Source organism: Macaca fascicularis, chromosome 6, assembly GCF_037993035.2.
Source record: "Macaca fascicularis isolate 582-1 chromosome 6, T2T-MFA8v1.1".
Classification (NCBI taxonomy): Eukaryota; Metazoa; Chordata; class Mammalia; order Primates; family Cercopithecidae; genus Macaca; species Macaca fascicularis.
Genome location: NC_088380.1, coordinates 130,056,485 through 130,081,465, shown reverse-complemented (window position 1 = coordinate 130,081,465; position 24,981 = coordinate 130,056,485). Strand labels below are relative to the sequence as shown.

At 38.9% G+C, this 24,981-nt stretch overlaps 1 protein-coding gene across 41 annotated transcripts in view; it reads right to left on the bottom strand.

The window, feature by feature from the left end:
* The window catches only part of CSNK1G3 (casein kinase 1 gamma 3), a 104,164-nt gene extending 94,130 nt beyond the window's left edge, over positions 1 to 10,034 (bottom strand). For 24 of the 41 annotated variants that reach the window (XM_045394166.3, XM_073994121.1, XM_073994129.1 and 21 more), the window contains exon 1: positions 9,636 to 10,034. The gene's annotated coding sequence lies outside the window, so the exon portion shown is untranslated. Of the gene's footprint in view, positions 1 to 7,664; positions 7,878 to 9,635 lie in introns of all 41 variants that reach the window. The other 17 variants (XM_045394164.3, XM_073994118.1, XM_073994126.1 and 14 more) reach the window with 3 other exon arrangements.
* Positions 10,035 to 24,981: the final 14,947 nt, after the last annotated feature.

The window sequence follows — 24,981 nt, the reverse complement described above, 5'->3', positions numbered from 1 at the left end:
GGTCCTGGAACCAATTACTGAGGAACAACTAACTGTATGAAGCTACTTTAACTTGATTCTCTTGCTAATATTTTCTTTGCATTTTCTTCTGTGTCATCTTCATATCTCCTTCCAAATTTTAAAAAGACAGTGGGAAAATAAAAGGAAGTCATTTTTTTAAAGGGCTAAGAGGAGAGTGTAAAACGAAGGAGAAATTAGTTTTTTTTCAACCCTGCAACACACTGGAATCGTCTGTAGAAATCCTAAAATATATCAATGCCCTAGCCCTTTCCGGGCCCTACTGATTATTTATGGAATATAAATTAGCATGGGTAGGATCCCAACATCTGTCTTTTTTTTTAAGCTGCCAAGAAAACTGTAATATGAAGTCGGGCCAAGAACCACTAGTAAAAACTTTCTCCACAAACCCTTCCCTCCTCTCATCTATTTAGTTAAATGTTAGCATTCCCAGCCCCATAGCAAGGACTGCAGGAACTCTCTTTAAAATTGCCCATTTTACTTCTTTCATTTACTCTATCACAGAAGAAAAATTACTAATTTTCAACTGGAAATTTGTAAACAAGTGTGTAGAGTAAAATTAATTTTAGCTTATTGGATATTCTCATTCCCAAATGTTCAGGATTTCTTTTCAGTCTTCAAAAAACCACCTTCATTAGCAGGGTATTAAGGTAAACAGCAAAGCATACAATAATAAGCAAATATACAATATGCATTATTCTACTTATCAACTTTCAACAGATATCAGAAAATACTCAAAACAATTATCTTAAGGAGTTGATTATATTTCAATACTTTATTAACTACAAACATTTGCAGAATCTCAATTATATAAAGACACATCAGCTACAACATATCCTGATACTCATATGACAGAAAAAGTGCTCAGTAAAGATCCTTTTTTTTAAATAAAAACTGGCATCACAAGATTTCACATCTTTAAGACTTAAAGATTTACATTTTTGAAGTAGGGAGAGTCGGACTGTTGTCGATTCCCTAAAATAAATGTAGAAAAGAAAATAATGTTTTGTAAAAATTATGCATCTATAAACACTTTTTTTCAATGTCATCTACAACTGACACCTACTAGTTTCATCTCCAAAACGATACTAGACTATTGTTGTACTCCAAATTAGAATTTTATTAAAAGGTCCTATAGTCATAAATTTGCACACACTAAGACTTACAGAATACCAGAAATTTTCTCTCTTCTGTCCTGATTACCTAATATATTTGCCTGCCACTTGAAAGTATTCATTGCTAGAATATAAAATAAGTATTTTACAGAAATAGAAAATAAACATGACACAGACTGGGTGTAAAGAAAAAAAAAACATTTTCACTTCCCTTTTTACTAAAGGAAATTCTGAATATAATTTTAACTCTAATAAATCACAGTCTAATACACGGCCTAGTATACCACCTGAAGTCAAACCAAACAAATTTAAAAAATAGATAACACAATAATTTCAAAATATTCAGAAGTCCACTAATTTTATAACATATATTTGTACCAGAAGATATTATATGGCCAATTTCAACTTAAAACTTTAAGATAAGTAATTTTAATAAATTCAATTTTAAACATAAAACTGCAAAGTATCAATACATTTGAGGCACACTTTATTCATGGTAATATACAAGGAAAGCAAAGTTACATCTTAAAATCTAAACTGGTAGTAAACACATCCCACCCCAAGATTCTACTCTCCTCAAAAAAAAAAAAAAAATTACTGTTTTTTCTGATGGTAGAAATAATGCACAGTGATAGCTGAAAACCCAAACAATATAGAGAAGTATATGAAGTATAAAAATAAAAATCATCCTAAATCTCACCATATATAAGCAACTGTCATTAACATAAATATTCTTCCAGAAGATGGATGGGTTTACTCCACATACTTACAACCCATACATATATGTACCTATGTATATATGTATAGCATATATGCACATATATATTCCTTTCATTTACATATATTGACAGTAAAGAAATGTTTAAGATCATTTTCTTGAAAATAAAATAATAAATTGTCCCAAATAGTCTGCTTTTGTATTTTCATTTAAGCAGGCTAGGTTTAAGATTATTGTGTGTGTGTGGGTGTGTGTGTGTGTGTGTGTCTGTCTGTCTGTCTTTCTGTGTGATGGTGTCATTGTTGTTGACTGCTTGAGGCAAACTGAAAAACTTTGTCTATTTACTTCTTTTACTGGAAAAAAGAAAGAAAACTTCTGGTTAAATTTTTCCAAAGCCTAAGAACACAGGTATCTGTACTAAAGGTGATTAGCTGACTGATTTACAGTGGTAGCCCATAGTCCTGAGCAAAACTGCAAAGCAGACAAGATTATTATGGCCTCCTAATTCTTACTTAGAAACAGTATTACACTAGTAATTAGGATAAGAGTTCTACTAACCAGGAGTGTGACTTGAGCATTTCAATCTTCCTATGATTCACTTTAATTCTAAAATTCTATGGTTCTTTCCTTCTCCCCACTCCCTCACCAACTTTGCTGCTCTCGAAATATGTAAAAACCATCCTTTCCTCCAATCTCACTGGTATTCCAGGATTCAAAATAAATCCTTCTGACCAAGAAACTCCCATTTCCTCAATTCACTTATTCTCCCCAGACATGACAAGCAAAGTAATCAATGAAATCAAAGCTATGGGCAACTTTATGGTGAGGAAGGAAAGCAACAATGCAGAAGAAAATTTTAAATGAGTTTATAGGAACACATTTTTAATTTAAAATTAAATAGCTTCATGAGTTTCATGGAAAAAAATATAATCTTTCAACTTAACCACCTATTTTATTGACTCAAAGTTAGCCAATGAAAAAATAAAGTAGGGTTTTTAGCTCCTAAAATATTCAGACCCAGCCAGGCGCGGTGGCTCACACCTGTAATCCAGCACTTTGGGAGACGGAGGCAGGAGGATCACCTGAGGTCAGGAGCTCAAGACCGGCCTGGCCAACATGGTGAAACCCCATCTCTACTAAAAATACAGCAATTAGCCAGGAAAGGTGGTGAGTGCCTGTAATCCCAGCTACTCAGGAGGCTAAGGCAGGAGAATCACTTGAACCCAAGAGGCAGAGGTTGCAATGAGCCGAGATCACACCATTGCATGCCAGCCCGGGAGACAAGAGTAAAACTCCATCTCAACAACAACAAAAAAAAGTAACTGGCCAGCCACGGTGACTCACGCCTATAAGCCCAGCACATTGGGAGGCCAAGGCAGGCAGATCACTTGAGGCCAGGAGTTCGAGACCAGACTGGCCAGCATGGAGAAACCCCATCTATACTAAAAATACAAAAATTAGCTGGGTGCGGTGGCATGCGCCTGTAATCCCAGCTACTTGGGACACTGAAGCATGAGAATCGCTTCAAAACAGGTAGATAATAGCGGTCACTATTGATCATCTCTCTTACATCCATATCCCCCAAATTCTTCCTTCCCATAATTTTTTAAAAATATCCTCCCTCTTCCATCTAACTCAGAAAAATGTGATCCCAACACCAATTGCAGAAGGTATCTCCTGATTAGTAGAAACCAACCATGATAACTTTACTTTCCTTGAGATAACTAGTTAGGACATACATGTGACCTAATTCTGGTCAATAAGATATGAAGAGAAAAGTATGTTGGTAGGCTTATGCAAAAGATTTATTTGCTTTTCCAGAGGCAGAGACAGAAAAAGAGAGAGAGAGATCCATTCCTTCCTCGGGCCAATGCCTGTCTAGATGTGATCTTGCTGCTGGCCTTAGGATGACTCCAACACACAGAAGACAGAGAGCCAAGAATATCACAGAGAGGAAGGCCAGAGCCCTCAAGTACTAGCTTGGAGCCACCCACCCTACCTTCATACTTCAATGTGCCATTTCAGCATCTACTGTAATTCAGCAAGCAATGTGGTTACACCAAAATACATAGCATACCACATATATCGCTCCTTCTCCAACCTGGACTTCCTGCTCCTTCAACTGAAAGTTCTCCTTTCCACTTGGACTGAGCTAGGTGAGACAGGAGGCTCAAGTGCTCCCGTATATATCAAGGGTGCCACATTTCCTCTTCCAAAGAACAATCTCCTCTACCTCCGCATTCCTACTTGGATGGAGGAGATGTTGGAACTATAAGAAGGCTTACCCCTCCAACCCTGACGTACATAAAAGTTGAAAGGTAGCTTATGAAATCAGATTAGGGACCATATTGGGAAATATGTGAGAACCACAGATTGATCACCTGACTAGACAATTAAACAATTCACTCTAAGGAATGAACCTCTGGGAAAACCAGAATCATCTTTTTTTTTTTTTTTTTTTCCTTAGAGAGGATGCTATTAAATAAATCTCTAAGCAGTAGCGTAAACTAGGAAAGATGATGTTTTAGAAGCAGACAATTTCTTTAATACATTACAATTAATCAACGGTTCTGAAGTTAGCCTAAAAAGGAAATCATTTCTCAACATCTACAAACTCTATACATTTTATTACAACTAAAACAAAAATGTCCATTCACAAGACAATCTTATAATACAGAGGTATGGCCTTTTCTTCAAGTGTGGGTCTATTGATGAGAGTTCTATTTCATTTTTCTTGCAAAAACCACTCCCCATAAAACAACACCTGTGATTTCCAGTTTCTGTTTCTTAAACACAGAAAGACATTTTACAAACATGTGAAAACTAATATTATTGCAGATTTTTTTAGATTATTAGGGTTTTTTTTTCCCTGATCATTTAAAATTATTTCACCCTGATCTATTTCAACCATAATTGATTTTGGCTACTCACTTGATTTCAAAGCAGCCAACTCGTTCTCATACAAACACCTTTTTATCTCTGGAGTTCACTGAATAATAATTCATTAAACTATGCGATTACATCATCAAGTGCCATAACAGTGTGTTGGGTACAAACACACATGTCTCTTGGTAAGTATACAGTAATTGGGGGGAATAAAAGTCCAAGATCAAACTAAAGAATAGGCTACACTCAATGTAGCATAAGCATCAGTCAGCAAATTCTACAGAGAGAATGAAAACTATCATTTAATCTCACGAGTGGCTTAAGCAGAGGTCAGGTAAGAGACATTTTCCTGTAACAGGGTGTTCCTGAGAGTCTTTGCTTATCTACCCACCAATCCACCCTCTAAAATTCTTATCAGCAACTTCTGAAATGAAGGACAGAAGATTTACACAGTGCCTACTATGTGGCAGGCATCACATAGTCCTTGGCACTTTATATGAATTTCCTCCATTTTGATGAAGAACACAATGGCGGAGTAACAGGGTAACTCTCTTCCCTTTTTTTCCAAATGTAGCTATCAGCTAAAGAAAGTACTTCCAGGTAACACAAAGTGATCTAAATAAATGTAATAAATTTGAATACAACTTCAACCTCACATTACTACCCTAGAGAAAAAAACATTAAACTTTGCATTTAAGAAAAAGAGTATCATCAGATCTTATCTCATTCCGTTGAAAAGTTATGAAAAATGTGGACATGATTTAGCCATGTGGACATACTCATAAATTTTCAATAAATTATAACTATGTAACATATCATTAGTAAACAAAGCAACCAAAAAAGTATGTCTTATCTCCCCAATACTTCAATTCATTGTTAAAAATGATTTCTTATAACTAAGATGATAAGCACTAAGTGGCAGGAGAGAGTATAACCAATCACTATGGTCTAAGAACAAATCAATACATATTTTCCTTAGGTTTCAAAGGGAAGCCCAAACATTTATAGTTGCTAAATCTCAGCTTTCAGAGAGAGCTTAAAAAAAAGAAACAAAAAATGTCTAACAGCAGCCTCCACTATGTCGCTAAAAATTATACATTTCTACATTTATCTCTCCTTCCATATTTCCTGAGCAGTTCAGATGCTCCTGAAAATCATTTCACATTAATTGAGAATGCACACTTGATTTCTATACATTAAGAATCCAAGCATAGTTCTGTCCTGCAGATCAGCAAAAGGTGATGCTCTGAGGTACCTTAAATTACCGGAACCATACTGTCTGCACCTACAGAATCCCACAATTAAAGACAGATACCTCAAAACTGCCACTTCTGAAGAAATTACATCATAAAGAACCAACACTCAGACACATACTATCAATTAATACCACTAATTGCCAACTGCTTGAGAAAAGATCAGAAAAAGGATGAAGACGGAAAATAAGAAAAAATAGATCACTGGTGGATTAAGACTTTGAAGTCAGAAAAAAAAAAAACTGATTCAAACATTCACTCTGCTACTTCCAAGATATATCTTCAACACATCATTTAAACTCCAGAAGACTGTTTCCTGCTTTCAAAAATGAGGTTACACCACCTAACTCATAGAGTTGTCTTAATAGTATCATTTATGGCCTTTATCAAAGTATGCACTTAATAAATTATAGGAGGTATTGTTGTTACTGGGAGGTTGAAGGGAACACAAATTCAGTTATAAGTCCTTTTTGAATACTAAGAGGGGAATAATTAAGGAAGCTAAGAGGGAAATATTTAGGAGGAAAAAAACCTTCAATTTTCCCTGTAACATGATTCTACATGCACTTATAAACTGATTTTTTTTTCTAAGCACTCCTTTGATAATGATTAAGTGTGGGGTTACATTATTTTAGGGTCATCTAATATTTAAGATGACTTAAAAACTTCACACACATTTATCCGGAACTGTGAAAGTGTCTCATATTATCATCCCTCTGTTACTGTCAATTTTCTTCACGTACAGATTCCTTTATTATTACTTCATTAAAACCACTTTCTGTGAAAACATACACTCTTTACATTTCACTTCATCCACAGTAAATCTCACTATTAACAATAATGTAACTATTCAATGACCTATATTTTGTTATTTAATACTTCAGCATTCCTTCTATTTAGTTTGATACATCCTTTTGGGAAGCCCTTTGGAACAAAACCAGCACTTCTTCCATTCTGAAAAACATCTGAACCAATAAACTATACCAGAATAAGTCTACTCCCAGCATAGAGGGATTACAGGATGGATCAGAGGAGACACAGAGAAGTAACTGGAGAGCTTCTCTTCTTGAGTCACATTTTTACAGTCTGGATTGATTTCATGTATAACCAATTACTAGATTACCATACACACTCATATTAAAATGCAAATAAATAAATATAACGAAACTATGTATAGATTGTTTTGGATTATATACTTTTCTGCTTTCCTTCAGTAGTGCCAATGATAGAAAATTGACTATTTTGTTATAACTTGTTTCCTTAAACTTACTATCCTTACTTGCCTATCTACTGTGGCACAGGTTCCGTACATTTGGACCTTCATGCCTCCAACTGACTCATCTTTAAATACAAGTTGGACTTCCATGGCCTGATCTCCAGCTACTTTCATAGCTTCTCCCACAAAGACCTCCTGGCAAAACAGCCTTATGTCCAGTTCAACAAGCCCTGTAACACAATCACATGCCTTTGCTCAGGCTGTTCCCTTCACCCAGGAAACTACCCCCACCGTCACTCCCTCCGCCCCCATTTTGCCTATTAAACTATGTTAAGGCCCAGATGGAGTGTTACCAGCTCTACATTCATTCAAAATTTCCCAGTCAAAAATTAGTGTCTCACACACACCCCATGCGTCCAATACACCTCCAACAAAACCCACAGGAATCTGTGAATTACCTCTGTGTCTGTCTGCTTCTCCCTTGAAGGCAGTACTGAGTCTCATTCATCTTCATATTCTACCCACTGTTCCATCCTTGCCACACAGTAAAGGTGGTCCTGGTTGAATTAATTCCTTGATTCCACTAATCCCAGTCCTTTATTTTCAAGGAAGTAATAAATGCCTTTCACGTACAGAAGATTTTGTCAATATATTGTAAATGCTTGCAAAATCTAATGATGAAAATGTCAATAATTACATAATGCACTAATGTTTAAGCTGATGAATGGCAGAAGGGGTGGATGACTACAATAAATCATCAGTAAAGATAATCGTTTCTCAAGATCCCCCAAAAAATGTCATTTATAACATTAAAATTAACCTTTCTGTCCCCCATTCTAATAATTACTTCTACTTAATACATATTCAGAAATGCAAGTTCACATAAAGCAGAAGTGTCTGTACATTCTGCTAAGAATGTATCTCAAAGCCATACAATGTATTTGATAACATCTTTCTTCCAATGCCCATAAATGTAATTTTTATCTTTTATCTTCTGTGCAACTATAAAGGTTAACTATACAAAATAAGATAATTTTATCTTAAGATACAACTGGAGCAAAGTTTGTAAATAATTACAAAATACACTAAGTACATCTCCAAAAAAAAAAAAAGAAAGCTATTAAGAATGTCACACACCAGATCTGATTTTTTTGACGAAAAATGATTTCTAGTTTCACATCTTTCTAATTCCACATTATTCTCACAATTCCTGTAATGTTTTTCTTCTAAATGTATGGGGAAAGCCAATACTCCTCGAAGAAACATCTTTAAAAAGAAACATCTTTAAAATGTATACAGTTTTAATTTTATATCCCATCTTAGATATAGTTTGCTATCTCTTATATCTGTGGGCAAATGTCATTTGAATCGGAAGAATTACAAAAGTTAAAATAATGACTTACTTTCTTAATTCATTAAAAATAAGTACTTATATAATCCTCTAATTTAAAGTAGATATTTTAGCAGAAGATTTAAAAGGGGCCACTGAGCAGCCTGGGTGATTACCACAAAAGAGTTAAAAGTAATTCACACAGTGTATCAACAGTAGCTGTCTCCCACACACACAGGCACACTCTCTCTCTCCCCCATCTGAACTTTTCCTCCCTGAAACATGAGGTGGGAGAAGGGGAATGACCATGACACAGGCCTAACTACCCCCACCCCACGAATAGACACACATCTCCCTCCTCGTCCTGCTGAAAAGAAATGTGGAGGCTATGGACCAAGAGACCCGACGCCTCTCAGAGTCACTTCCCCTGCTTGTGGGATAAACAAACAAACCGGCACCATGAGAGTACCCATCCGAGTAATTATGTTAACCTTTGACTAATGTCTTAGATAAGTTTTGAGCTGAGTCAAAGCTCTAAGAAACAGGTAAATCCCTGTGTCCCCCCACCCAACCCCTTAAACACTCCAACGGGAAGTTTATCCCTGAACTGAACGCTGGCCCCTGTCGCCTCCTCCCAGCCGATACATGCCTCCTTCCTGCCCAAAGCCCCTACTCCAAAGGGAATTGTCGGGACACAGTCAAGGAGCACCGTGGGCGACACTCCCCACCTCCCAATCTCTTCTAAGGAAGCCCCCGCCGGGCCAGCTGGCCCACCTCCCTCGCCGTCCCAGTCGCGCCGCGCCACTCCGGCAACTTTTGCACCCAGCCCGGCCCGCCACCCGCGGCCCCCGCTGTCCCCTAGCCCTCCGCGCCCTCAGCCTTCGACCGCGGCCCCCTCCGGCCCACGCCTCCTGGCCGCCCGCCCCGGTCTTCGCCCACCCCTCCCCCGACACCCGCGCCGGCGGCGCCGCCCCCGCCGCACCCCACCCCACCCCGCCCGAGACCCCAGCCCCATCCGGGAGGGAGGGCGCCGCGGCCGCGCCGAGGCAGCCACCGGGCCGGGACTGGCGGCCGAGCACCAACGCGCAGGGGGCTTTACCTCAGAGGCGCGGCCGCGAGCAGCGGGGTCGGTCCCGGGCGCGGGCGGCGCCCCCAGTCAGTCAGTCAGCGCCGGCGGGGGCAGCGACGGCGGCACATCACACCCGCCGGCGGCCGGAGGAGGAAAGCGAGCACGCAGGGAGCGAGCGAGGTAGGGGGGAAGGAGCGAGCGAGGTAACGCAGCGCTGCTCGGATTCGGTCCTTGCACTGCCGCTGGTGTCTCCTACCGCCGCCGCTGGCCGGAGAGTCGCCGCCCGAGCCTCTGCTGTCGCCACCGATGCAGCTGGGAATGAATGCACAGCGGCGCCTCGCTTATCCGGAGGTCAAACATCCTTCTGCCTCGGGCATCCGGATCGACGCCGGACCCGGAAGTGAACACATGGAAAAAAAATTAAAAAGGAAAGCGTCTCTCTAGCTGCCGCGGCCCCCAAGCTGCCCGCATCAGCGAAAAGAGCCGAGTAGAGCCGAAGATTGCACCAGCCTTCTTGGATTGGTCGGATCGCCGACCGGAAAGGAGACGGCGCGGTCATTGGCTGGCAAAGTATATAAAGCCTACGCCGCGCCTTCTCCTCGTCTTTCTAGAGCCGTGCGTGAGGGAAAGTGGGGAACGGTGGTGGATACGAGTGTTTCTCTGGATGAGGCAGTGGGCGGAGAGGCATAGCAAAGTCTACGCAGAGAACTGGAAGAAAACACCCCTGTGCTTTAGGAGAGCTACTAAGAATTGAGTGAGCAAAGAGCCTTAAGGGTGCCATTGTGCCAAGTCAGGGTGCTGAGGCTTTCCCTATTGTGCTCAGCCCGCCAGGTTCCAAAAAATCTTAGGGCCTGGCCTAGGAGTATGACATCACTGGGTTGACATTTTCCCCAACTTCTCTATAACCCCAGTGCTATATCAGGGCTCCAACTGCTTAGAAATATGAATTATGTCTCACATTTGCATCTCATTTGCTGTTTGTAAGCTGAGGTAATCCTCTGAATTATATAGTGTGGTATTATCTGTTTTTCAAATTCATCTCCCAAAGTTCTGAGAAGCCAAACGTCACCCAAGTCATCAAGTTGTAGTGCACAAACTGAAATCAGTGTTTCTGACCCGCACTCAAGTCCACTCTGCCTACATAGAAAGAATATGATATTCCTTTCATTTTCCCTCTTGCAGTTGGTTCCCAGGGATGAAGATAAGTCATTTTGGTAGACTTCTACGGAAATTGATCCACCACGAAGGCATTGAAACTATAATTTTTTAAAATTGTGATTCATATGTCTCAAGTCCTTTCAAAAAGGCATGAAGGTGTGCAGGAAGAAGAATCATAGCCTGGTGCCATGTTTTTAAAATGTTCATTTTCTCAAACACGTTTATATTCTTGATGTACTTACTGTATCAAGAAACTTGAGTCTTGTATATAGCTCTCCTGTCCACCTCTCAAAACGAAATGCCTCTAATGAAACAAATGCACTCCTTCATTTTCCTCCCTACTTTGCCAGATTAATGGTATAGCTAATGCGTTACCTTTGGAGGAGTAGTTAGTATGGAAATCTGTTTTTGATTTTGGTTTGTAATACAACAGTGCCTTTTTTTTTTTTTTTTTTTTTGAGACGGAGTCTCTCGCTTAGTCGCCCAGGAGTGCAGGGCGCGATCTCGACTCACTGCAAGCTCCGCCTCCCGGGTTCATGCCATTCTCCTGCCTCAGCCTCCCAAGTAGGTGGGACTACAGGCGCCCGCCGCCAGGCCTGGCTAATGTTTTGCATTTTTAGTAGAGACGGGATTTCACCGTGTTAGCCACGATGGTTTCGTTCTCCTGACCTCGTGATCCGCCCGCCTTGGCCTCCCAAAGTGCTGGAATTACAGGCGTGAGCCACCGCGCCCGGCCAACAGTGCCTTTAAAAAAAACAAAACAAAACAAAACAAACAGAAAAAAAAACCTCCCTTCTCACTTTGTTCTCCAAACTGGAAGTTAAGAAGTGACTAGCATCACCAGTCTTAGAAGGGTAGTGTTAAGAGCTCTGCTCCATACTTACCACACCGTCGTTCTGTAGGAGACTCAAAAGCAGCTAAGATGTATGCATGCTCAGAATTGTGAATGACTTGCCTAAGCAGATGACATATCCCAGAATTTCTGATCTCTCCCAGGACCCCCTGCTAGACAAGAAACAAAGTTGACATCTCACTCAGCAGAAGTGTCTGCAACACAGGAAACTAAATATTGTCCTCAACTCCCAACAAACCATTTTATTCTCTCTACCTCAAAAAACTCAGTTTTGATAAAGAACACCCACCCTTCTAAGTTTTCATAAATGGTTGAGAAAGTCAAGTATATAAATATATGATCAAATCACATTTTTAAATTAAAAATGAGCTGGTCTAAGTAAGTACAGTGGTATTTAAAACGAATTGATCACAGCCAGTTACAGATTTCTTTGTTCCTTCTCCCCTCCTGCTGTTTCACTTGACTGGTATTTATTAAATTATATTAGAAATGGATGGGAATAAGTGTTTACATTTTTAACACTGCAGTGAAGAATTTGGTTAAAATTTGGCCCATAAACTCCTATAGATTAAAATTGGCAAAGCCTGGTGTAGTGGTGAATGCCTATAGTCCCAGCAACTTGGGAGACTTGAGGCAGTAGGATCCCTTGATCCCAGGAGTCTAAGGCCAGCCTGGGCCACATAGTAGGACCTTTTCTCAAAAAAAAAAAAAGACAAGTAACCCAGATAGGAGGCAACAAAATTTTCAGGTCATTCTATTAACTTATAAAACAAATTGCTTTGGGAGGCCGAGGTGGGTGGATCACCTGAAGTCAGGAGTTAGAGACCAGCCTGGCCAATGTGGCAAAACCCCATCTCTACTAAAAATACAAAAATTAACCAGGTGTGGTAGCGTGCACCTCTAATCCCAGCTACTCTCAGGAGACTTGAGGCAGGAGAACCACTTGAACCTGGGAGGCGGAGGTTGCAATAAGTGGAGATAGCGCCACTGCACTCTAGCCTGGGCGACAGAGTGAGACTCAGTCTAAAAAAAAAAAAAAAAATTATATATATATGAAAAATTGGCAATGTGAAAACAGCTTATATTAATGAAGGAAAAGCCAAACCACAGGCATTGCAAGCAAAACTCTTTATCTTATAGCATGATGTTCCAGCCTAAGCAGCCAGATTATACTTTTCACTCTGCTATATTACAAATCAAATACAGTTTATTTATTGTGTCACCTCACATTTCCTGGCATTACCACTCTTCAGGTATTTATATTCTATTAATATTTTTCATTATGATTATAGCATAAATTCATGTGATGCTGTTGTCACAATTTTATAGTACATTGGAAACTTGCGTTTATCAAATTCTCTTTTGACAAAAGCTTTGTCTACATGTCCTACAGATGCTTGGTGAGAGAGAATGGTATGTAGTTTGTGGAATGTAAAGCTGGCCATTTTTTCTCCTTTGTAAGCAGTAAAATTTAAAGTGGAAGAAAGATGGAAACGAAACAGTTTGATTATGGTTTTAAGCAGGAAATTATGAGATTAAGATATTTACTAAGACTTTTCAAAATAAAAACTGATGAAACATTCATTTTCTTCTTTCCAATATTTTGCTTAACTGTAATGGTAAACCTGGCATGGTGATTAACTGGTTGCCAGAATAAGGCCTGAGGCATCACCAAATTATACTTAATTCTTTATTTTTTAACATTATTTTAAAGGAAAAGTACTTGGAAGAAAGATGTAATTAAGAAGTAAACAATGAAGTAGAACAGGGAAGGATGCAAAATGGAGAACTATAACAATAGCCAGGGGCTGGGAGCAGAGCAACATATTTTACTGCGACGAGGAGAATAATTTCTTCCCCCATCAAGCCTACAGTCAAGGGGAGGAACAAGAAGGATTCTGGGAGAAAGCAGCTATAGCAGGTTTTGGGGAAGCTATTGCTTAGCAACCTTTATTTCAGACTGTTACGTGAGTACAGCTCGAAAGAGTCAAGACACTGTTTTATACCATCCTTAGAAGGATGGTTTGAAGTATTTGGTAGGTGGCAAAATAAATGTACAAGAATCACAAAACTTTTCTGAGAGACTTTATTGCATGTTATAATATTGATCTTCAGAAATGTTTAATAAAATCACATTTTCAGGATTCCTTGTCTTAGCTCGGGTTGCCATAACAAAGTATTGCAGACTGAGTAACTTAAGCAATACAAATTCATTTTCTCACAGTTCTGGAAGCTGAAAGTCTGAGGTCAGGATATCAGCATGGTCAAAGTCTGGCGAAATCTTTCTTCCTGACTTTCGGATTGGCACCTTCTCCCTGCGTCCTCACATGGCCTTTCCTCGATGTGTGGGCATGGAGAAAGAGGGTGATCTCTCTCCCTTCCTCATGTTAATCCTATAGAAGGCCCCGCCTTCATGACCTCATCTAAACCTAATTACCTGCCAAAGGCCCCATCTCCAAATTCCATCACATTCGGGGTTAGGGATTCAACATATGAACTTTGGAGAGACAAAATTCAGTTCATAGCACTCCTCAAAGGAGTATTTTCCATGCAGAGAGTATATCATCTATAAATTAAAGGTAAAGGCTAGACAGGATATTAATAAGAGAAGACAACTTTTAGACCATGTTAAAATCTCGTGGAGAAGAGAATACATTCTTAAGAGAGAACTTCCATACAGAAAACGCTCCATAGGGAAAAGCTAAAACAGCATAAAAATGTAAAAGTGTCTTGCCAAAAAGAGTGACTAAATCTCTAGCTAGGCAATTTAATTTTTGTTTTTATCCATTAGCAGACCTGAATTCTGGCAGTTTTTAAGTAAGTTTGGCTATCCAAAGAATGTTGTTTCGTGATAAATGGAAAAGAGTTAGCTAAAGCTGTGATTTTCTTGTAATGGTTTCAAGAACAGCTTGAATTCTGAGTAATATATGAATCTAAAGTTTGGAGATGGTCATAATAATTAGTCCCTGTTCCATTTTCCCTCTTCTTGTCTTCTTTTGCTCCCCGTGGTTATATCTTCATATTTCTACCTCAAGAGTCCTTCCCAGATCATGAACGAAATCTGAGCAAGACTAAATGTCTCAACAGCTCCCACGCATAAGAACCATGCAGCCCTCTGAAGATGTAAAATGCCAAGTAAGAGTGCTGGATTACAGGTAGACTTCAAGCTGTGCCACTCCCCTATATCCGTGATATTTTCCCAGTCTATAGCACTGGACTTCTCCTTTGCTTTTCTTTCATAATTGAAACTATATCAATTCCTAAGCTCCCATCTAATCTGAAAGTTTAAGCTTGGTTTGGAAAATTTTTCACTAGTCCCAGTTCTGACTAGATCCTAGTTCATTGGGCAGGATACTGTTACGATACATTACCCTCAAGCTACTGAACTTCTTCAAACATCACCCACTGACTAAGCTTACTACATTACTATATCCTTCTGCTGAATAGGACTGCACTGGTGCCACAGCTTGTCTATGCCATGTCTGAATTTCATGTACTCTGTGGACAGTGAACAAGGGCCTACCTTGTGGGCATCAGCCTCTCTGATTGTTTCTTTAGTCTCGGTCGTGCTTGGTTATGCTTGGCGTTAACGTCATCCCTTTCTTCACCAACTAGTACTGCTAAATTCCTGACATGTCTTCATCCTCCTACCTATGCCTATTGTGGTATCAGTGCCATATCTGTCTGAATAAGATCACAGGGTCAATAAAAATTAAAATTGATGTGAGAGGATACTTTAGTTTAAATTCTTACTTCTGTTTAGTTCTCATTCTACTTCTGCTATACTTAGGATTATGCCACTTTTTGGCCTTCTTCTATATTCCTTCCTTATGCAAGCTTTTTAAATAGTCTGCACCTCAGCTCATCTGTAAAATGAGGCAATAATATATATACACCATATTGATATCAGGAAGATTAAATGAATGATATGTCTGCAATGTACTTGTCACAGTGTCTGACATATAGTAAACAATAAATAAATAGTTGTTGTTAGACACCACATGACCCCTAGGAACCTGCATTTTCCAATCCAACATGAGCAGTAATCAGAAGTTGAAAATATCAGATCCCAAGCTGTTTCCTAGCTTTAGGAGTCTAAGACTTGAAACCAGATTGTGGTTCTGAAGCAAAACATTATTATTTGAATTTGCTTCAGGCCCTTTCAAAATTTTATTTACCAAGTACTTATGGACATTTATGTTATATTGGCTGTCCAGCATCTATTTACCCTTTCCTAATAGCACTCAGATTTCCCTTTGATGAATCTTTTTCTATCTCACTCTATTCAGTGACCAGGGGCTGTGCCTTCCTATAGGTGTTGAGTAAGGGAGGAGTAATGGGGGACATGTTGCTGAAACAATATCAATTGGATTCTCTCTCCCTAGATTTGAATTATTAATATTATTATTATTATTGAGACAGGGTCTCATTCTGTCACCCAGGCTGGAGTGCACCTAGATTTGAATTATGAGGTAGGGAAAATGAAGACTAAAAACGGTTGGAATCGGAGGGACTCCATCCCAAGAGTGGCACCCTGACCACACAGTTTCAATAGTGGCTATGATCTTACTTGCCAGCCTCTGGAGCATTTTGGATTCTGCCTAGACCAAGTCTTCCAGCTTCTGTCCATTCTGTGACTCCCCTAATTGCCTTTCACTAAATTCTGTTTGATTGCATTACCCAGAGTATATTTCTTTTGTTTGCAATTGAATTATCCTGATCACCCGGTTTTCATTCTTAGCTTTTGGTTTTCCTCACCTCTTTCTCTTTCTCTCCCTCTCTCCTACAAAGTATTCTTTCTATTCATAATCTGGCTCTGCGTCCACATGAACATTTAAATTCAAATCTATAATTTGACCCTATTTCACTTCTCTGGTTTCACCCTAACATAATCTCTGACTGTCTCACTGTTGTGAGGCTCCCTAGCTTCAGACTTGTGTTCTCCTAATTGACAAAGCTAGCCACACCCTACCAAAGCTTTGTATTTCAGTGCAGCTGCCTTCTGTCACCAGGCAGCCCTACCTCAGCTTCTTGCTGAAACTCTGCCAACTGCAGACCTAACCCTTTGGACTGTGACTTAATGCTTTGTGTTCTGCCAGCTTCGGTGACCTGATCTAACTGACAACAAATTTCAACCAAATGCCAATGCTTGCTTTCTAGAACTGTTACTTTAGTATCTATTAGTGTATAGTTGTCAATTTATATTCGTAATAATAAAATCTAGTATAGCCCTCTATCTCGTTTCCTTTACAATACTGTCTATGCTCTTCTGATATTGTTGATTCATGTCAACCAAGATAAATCAACTTGGTCTGTCTATAATGAAAAGAATTATGTGTTATAAAGTAACTATAGCAATTTGGGTACTCAGTGCTGGGGTAACACTTGATTTTAAAAGCTGCCTAATCAACTCTGTTCTAGTTTTCAAATATTAAAGAGAATCCAGTTGTGAAGTGTTTGAGCTACAAACCAAAACAGCAGTCCTCAGCTTTCCCCTACATGCCTTTAAATCAGACATTAATATCTCACCGGAAATCTGTCAGTGGCATTGAATAGGCTACTCTAGAGAGTCATGGTTAAGGTTGCAAAAAAGAAGCTGACTTTAGAATTCATTTCCACATATAAAAAAACCCAATTGTAAATGATTAAGTGATAATAAATGTTAATTATTATTAAACTCAATAGAGTAAAATATTGTTCAAAGCAATAGAAAGAATATGTAGCAGATATTAAGATTATGACTGGTCAGTAAATGGAAAGAATACTGATTTTATCCTGCACATATAAAATAATTTTTAAAAGATCATAATTCCAAATGACTTTCAAATATTGTATCTTATATATCCCTAGTGGGATTTATCATAAAGACAAAAAAATTATAAAAACTTTTTTTTTTGGTAGTCATATTGTTGGTGCTCATACTGTTTTTTCTGATATTATGATATGTGCAATGTGGGATAAAGCAAAATGAGTTACTATAATATATTGTAATTCTGTTATTCTTGACATTGACATACATTAAAAGAGAGAATAACTAAACTGCCTATAGTTGTAAATTTGAATTAGAAGTATCATCATGAACTCACAGTATTTCATACAGGTATTTCCTAATTCAGTTGACTGAAAAGGCCCAGAAGCAAGCCAAACTTAGTTGCGATGAGTATCATTAGCCCTTACACTTCAGACTTCATATAGCAGAGCCTTTGGAAGAGAAAAGTAGAATATGGTACTATATTCCTTTCCTATTGCTGCTATAACAAATTACCATAAATTTAATGGCTTAAAACAATAAAAATTTATTATCTTACAGGTCTAGAGGTCAGAAGTCCAAAATGGTTCTCACTGAACCAAAATCCAGGCATTAGCAGGGCTGTGTTCCTTCTGGAGGCTCTGGGATTTAATTCATTTGCTTCTGTTTTCCAGCTTCTAGAGGCTTCCTACATTCCACTTGCACCTTCAGAGCCAGTATCATACCACTTCAAATTCTGCTTCCATCATCACATCTCTGACTCTCACTGTTACTTCCCTTCTTGACTTTGAAGGAATCCTATTATTACATTGAGCCCACCAGGATAATCCAGGATAATCTCCCTGTCTCAAAATCCTTAATTTAATCTTAATGCAAAGTCCCTTTTGCCATGTGAGATAATATATTCATAGTTTCTGGGGATTAGGATGTGGACGTCTTTGGGGGAAGGGACATATTTTGCCTACCACAAGCACCAAGTCAAATAGAAGGGCTTTAGGTTTTAAAAAGGGGTTGAGTCTAACCACAGTTGCTGAGATAAGATTTAATACCTACAAATGCCACATCTGGCTCTTAGAATAATTTTATCAGTATTGCCCACAAGCCTTATATAATGGCAAATTGGATGAAATAAAACTAACAACTAGTGAGTGCCTAACTGAAGACTTTCAGGCATTTTCTAGAAAACATTTCTTAATTGCCATAGATAGATATCATTTCTCTTTCTTTGTAAATGAGAAAAGTAAGACTCAGAGTTTAAGCAAAGTGTTCAGGTCATTCAGCTAGTAAAAGACAGAGCTACAATTTCTATACAGGTATGTCTGACTCCAAAGTCCATGTATTTACCCTGCTTTTCATGATGTGGTAGAAGGGGTGAGTTAGGAGATCCTGGGACACACTGTCAGACTTAGGGATTGCTTATTATAATACAGTGTCTCCAGATTGAACGTGTTTAGGCAGAGGAATAAAGGAAAGAGAGAAGGAAGAGGAAAGAAAGGATAGAGAGATCCTAAAGTAATGATTTATACCAAATTGAATTAGAGCAACTGCAAATATGTGTATGGGAGAGCAATAAAAAGAGACAGGCTGAAGGAAAACCTTTTCAAAACACAACTTCAAGGATTGTAGCATTCGCAGGAAACAGCACCAGTCAGAGAATTACTATGGTCTGTACTCAGAATACTCTTTAATCAACTCTTATTGCAAAATGTCAGGTCCCAAAGAATGACAGATTCTTTAAGCTAAAAAACCAATATTTACTTGTGTACAACTGGCTTACTTACATAAGTGATCCTTTCAGCCACATATCTACACAAATGATTGTTAATAATTATTTTTAGTAAACATTCCCCAACCTTTAGCTGCTTACAACTCCAGGTTCTCTTCTCAACTACTTTATCCTTGAGGATTCAGTAGGAAGTTGCGTTGTTTGAAATTAGACAGTGTCTGTTCTAACATGTCCTGGTTAGGCTTAGCTTTGATAAAAAGGTTGTGAGTCTAATTAATGGGTCTGCCATTAATTAACAAGAGGGGTGTTTAAGAGTCTAACTTTAAACTGCCTTGTCAGATAATACTGAAAACATTTGAAAAAAATATTTTGGGGGAATTTTCTAAAAAATATGCAGCCTTTCTATTACTATAGATATCTCAAATTTATGCTTTGATTTAGATACATCTGGCCCACATGATTTTGTATCTCCTCCACTGCCCCAACAAACACCTTGCATAGAACTTGCTTACCAAAACGTGGATTTCTGTTATGGATAACTTCTTTTTTTTTTTTTTTTTTTTTTGAGACAGAGTTTTTACTTGTTGCCTAGGCTGGAGTGCAATGGCACAATTTTGGCTCACTGCAACCTCTGCCTTCTGGGCTCAAGCGATTCTCCTGCCTCAGCCTCCCTAGTAGCTGGGATTATAGGCATGTGCCATCATGACTGGCTAATTTTTGTATTTTTAGTAGAGGTGGGGTTTCGCCATGTTGGTCAGCTTTTGTTGAAGTCCTGACCTGAGGTGATCCACCCGCCTCAGCCTCCCAATGTGCTGGAATTACAGACGTGATCCACCGTGCCCGGCCCTCTTATGGATAACTAACTGATTACATTGTGGGGCAATGTAAGAAACTGTCCTATGAGACTCGTTATAGTAATTACTGTAGGAATATTTTTAAGGGTGATATTTACTCCATCATACCGTATCTTCGACATGAGAACCCAAAGAACAAGTTTATTTTAAGTTACAATACCAGGAAGAATTATGTTTCTTTTATACAGCTGGTTTGTTTTAATCTTACGGGTGCCATAAATCATTTAACATTTCTATTTCCTTATGGTGCTGATTGCTAGCAAACCCAGAGCCAACTTTGTAGTCTATCTCAAGGTATTCCATGTATCTTAAAACATGCATTTTAGTTAAGCAACTCTGGTGGTATAATCTTGTCTTGTATACTACTCTCTTTCATTTTTGTATTGTGCTATATGTATTTTTATAAACTGTCTTGATTTCTTTAAAGCACAGTATAGAAAATATGATGGGGAAGGTCAGTTTATCTTTGTCTACTTAGGCATGTTGCATGAAAATTATTGGGGTTTTTTCCCCCAAATTTGGAGAGTATCTTTGGGTTAGTCTTGCCTAAATGTGACACTCCTGAATTTCACACCAAGGGTTATTGAAGGGCACCTCAAGGAGAAACACATTCGGTTTCTAGAGAGGCCAGAACTGAGGTGCAAGGAGGTCAATATGACTTCTAATCAGGAGAAATATACTATTAAATTGTTTGAGTCAGAGAAAACAAGCAAATATAAGCTTAAACTCAAAAGAAGCAAGGACCGGCAAGTATTGGCACATGAAGCCGCTTTTTACATGGACACTCCCTATATGTATTTTGCTCCAAAATATATAATGTTCCTGTAATAGCAGGAACTTGTGTATTTAACCCTAGTTAATGAATCTTCTGAGCAACCCTGAATGGTCACTAGTAATTGAAAAAGAATTACAAGTGTAAGATAACTATCAACTCATTACACGTTGAAAAAAATATAATAATAGCAATGCTACCACTGAACATTTATTGAATGTCTACGATATGTACCAGGCACTGTGGAAGTACTTTGTCTGCTCTATCTCGTTTGATATTCAGAGTTCCAGTAAGTTGGCACTTTTGTAAGTCCATTTTACAAATGAGAAACGTAAAGGAAAGCCACTAGAGGATTCAAGTAGAAGCTTGAAAGAATCTGATTTACATCTGAAGAAGACTCTGGCTGCTATGAAGAGATTCGACTATAAGGGTCGCCAGTTTGGAAGCTGTTCCTTGCACAACATGCTGACTAGGACCAGAATGGGATAATGGGATAATGGAATTGCTGAGAGGTTTTAGACTCAGAATATATTTTAATTAACATGTGTGAGTGTAGGTGTGTATGTGGTACACCACTATTTTTTCTCAAAGCCAATAAACTAAGTGAAGGTTATCAAATGTCAACGGAGTTCTCCTGTCATTCTGCTCCATGCTGAGGGTGAAGCCAGGGCCTTTTTTTTTCTGGTGATTTGATGCTACCAACTAGACCACCTTCCAATAAAGGGGTGTGATTTTGTTGTGGAAAGAGGAAGAAACTGCCAGCTTCCTTATTCTATTCCCTTTTGGTGAGTGCCATGGTAAGTGTCATTTCTCCTTTAAGCAGATCGTCATACCCACTATGTCAGGGAACTTATGGGAAGAGATGTTAGGAAGTCGAAAACTTGGAAATATATTAAAGTTCCAAAACTTCTTAGTTATTTCTTGACTTTTCCCTTCTATAAGCCTTCCCTCATTTTATACAGAGCTTTTTTATGTAAATAAGAGCAGTGGGGCTTCTAACAGCCAGGAAAGTCTGAGGTAAAGCTGTGAGAATCAGCTTGAATCCTTGCCAGGTCTCAACCCCAAGGTACGTGACTAAAATGAATTTTTTGTAGATCACTAAATCCATGCTCCCCAAAAACAAAATGTATTTCGAAATGACCTAGCATGACATAGACATTTCACTCCCACCAGAGTTCTAATTCTTGCCCTCTTTTTCTTGTCTCAAACATATTTTCCTCCTTTATGATCTCCTCATTGTGGTCTCAGTAATATGGGTTTCCCATATGTCTTCCCACTGTCTGCGAGTAGATTATATGTTTTCTGAATTCTCTAATGTGGCATGAGGCTGCTGCCATGCTATTGGGCTAGCCTGAACCAGGGTTCAAGATGGGATGTGGCAGTCATAAAGGATGTCACTGTAAGTTTTTAGCTAGCTACATTTTAAATGTGTGTGTATATATAATATGCATTTAGATAATATATAATATGTATAAAATATCCTTATATATGTATGTATATGTGTATATTAGAAAATAGGTAGCTGTGCTGTGTGTATATTTGTTTTAAACGTTATCCATCCACCAGCTTCACCCACAACACACACACACACACACACAAACACACACTTTTAGCGACATTGATTCTATATTACTTCATGTGGGCAAAGTCAACTACTTTAAACTCCAAAAATCTCCTGGACCACATGCTTTTCAGACTGAGGTTTTGTCACTCTCTGGGGAAATACATAGACTTTTTTCACCTTTAATACCATGTCCTTTTACAAACGGTAGATTCCTAGATCACTGTGAAGCCCATCCTGAAGAGCCTCACATGCCCTCAGATTGGATTATGGTAAAGTTACTGGAAATTGGTAAAGTTACTGGAAATAAAGAACAGGAAGCAAAAAGTACCTTTGCCTTTGGAAGACAGTCAGATCTAAATGTTCTGAAGTTAACTACACTTTAATTTTGCTTCCAGAACCTGAGCTAATTCCAGCTTACCCTTTGGTTCAAATCATCTACATCAGGGATCTGAAGGACCTACACTGGAATAAAGTCCCTAGAATAATCTCCCCCTGACTTTTTTACTTACTTTTCTTACTGTTCCTCCCCAAAGTACCCAATTTTCTAGAAGGAAATGTATTGCTAAGGTGACCCTTGGACAGAGTTACTTAGCTTTATAAATATCTTCAAGGTAAGGAGTAGAAGTAGCTTCCCACAATTACTAACTTCTAAACATCACTTTCCCTATCTTATCTTTCAGATCTTACAATGTTTTTGTTTTTTAAAAAATCCCTTCATTAAATCACCTGTGTTTGAAATACCTAAAGTGTTTCTATTTTCCTGATTGGGCACTGGCCCATAGAGATCTGAACTAGCACCTGAGAAGAATGCCACTCCTTGGAGCTGAACTGATATACAAAATTGGCTCACTCTCTCTCTCTCTTTTCTTAATTGGTAGCATTGTCTTTGGCACAATTCCTAGTCTTTCCTTTGATATTACGGTTTCTCCTCCTGGGCAGTTTGCTACTTACACACCTGGTTCTGTTGTTTGGTTCCCTGGTTGGTTAGAGCCATATTACCCATTGTTGGAGTGGCAGCTCATGCTCTACACTCTTCTTGAACTTCAATTTCCCAATCCAAACTAATTGCATTACTCCATTCTTACATTCCTATAAATAAATACCTGAGACTGGGTAATTTACAATGAAAAGGGGTTTAATTGGCTCACAGTTCCACAGGCTGTACAGGAGTCATTGCAGCTTCTTCTCCACTTCTGGGGAGTCCCCAGGAAACTTTCAATTATGGCGGAAGGCACAGTGGGAGCAGGCATGTCTTACGTGGCCAGAGCAGGAGCAAGAGAGAGAGAGGGGAGGTGCCACACACTTCTAAACAATCAGATCTCATGAAAACTCACTATCGTGATGACAGCACCAAGGGGGAATTGTGTTGAGAAACTGCCCTCATGATCCAGTCACCTCCCGCTAGGCCCCACATCCAGCACTGGGGATTGCAATTCTACATGAGATTTGGGCGGGGACACAGATCCAAACCATATCCCCAATTTAGCCTGTATGCCAAACTTAGTGCATTTTCCCTTCTGAAACATTACATAGCAGAAGAAACATTACATGTGTTCCCTCTGATACATTACAAAGAAGTTAGAGACAGAAGACCTAAGTTTATTTATCAGCTCCACCATTGGTGTGTGACTTTGGACAAGATAATACATCCATTTGAGCCTCAGTTACCAAACTGGTAAAATAACAATAAAACTTGCTTTATAGGATTGTCGTAAACATCAAACGACATCAACCATGTTGAGGGCTTTGTATACTACACAAGACTGTGCAATTTATTGTACTTTTCTAAGTCATAGCTCATTATCAGACAGACTTTCTGGATACAATTCCTCTAATAGCAGTCTATGATTATTATGAAAAACTTGTTATTTTAAAGAAAGTAAGAGACTTTCCTCAGTTTATCTTCTCAAAATCACAAATTTAAGAAGCCACTTACTCTACCAATATGTGAGTACCCAGGGGTATGCTGGTAAATGTTTAACAACCAGCTGTTGGTACAATATGCTAATTTGCATGGTGTAAATATTTCTACCTGCCCGATTTTAATCCACCAATGGGACATCAACTATCTTGCAAAATTCCTCATTATTTAACAATTGGCTGTCTAGCACATCACTGTTTTAATCAGCCTTGTTACCATAATAAGACTCGTTCTTGGTATTAACATAGGTTCTAGAAAAAAAATTCTGGATATTGGTGTTATTCAAGATCAGCTTTCGGCTGGGTGCGATGGCTCACTCCTGTAATCCCAGCACTACAGGATCCACCCACTCAGGGGTGGATCACCTGAGATCAGGAGCTCGAGACCAGCCTAGCCAACATGTTGAAACCCCATCTCCAATAAAAATACAAAAATTAGCTGGGCCTGGTGGCATGTGCCTGTAATCCCAGCTACTTGGGAGGCTGAAGCAGGAGAATTGCTTGAACCCAGGAGAAGGAGGTTGCAGTGAGCCGAGATCATGCCACTGAACTCCAGCCTGGAAAACAGAGTGAGACTGCATCTCAAAAAACAAACAAACAAAAAAATTAGCTTTCAACCTGGAGACTGTCAGATTGAAAAACATTAGCTTTCTTTTTTTCTTGACTCCTTATCAGTTAGGGTTGATAGAATGCTTATTTCTATAATAATGTCCTTTTTCACAGCAAAAATCTCGAAAATGAAGCCTTTCTTTTATTTTCCTTATTAGTAAAATTGCACTC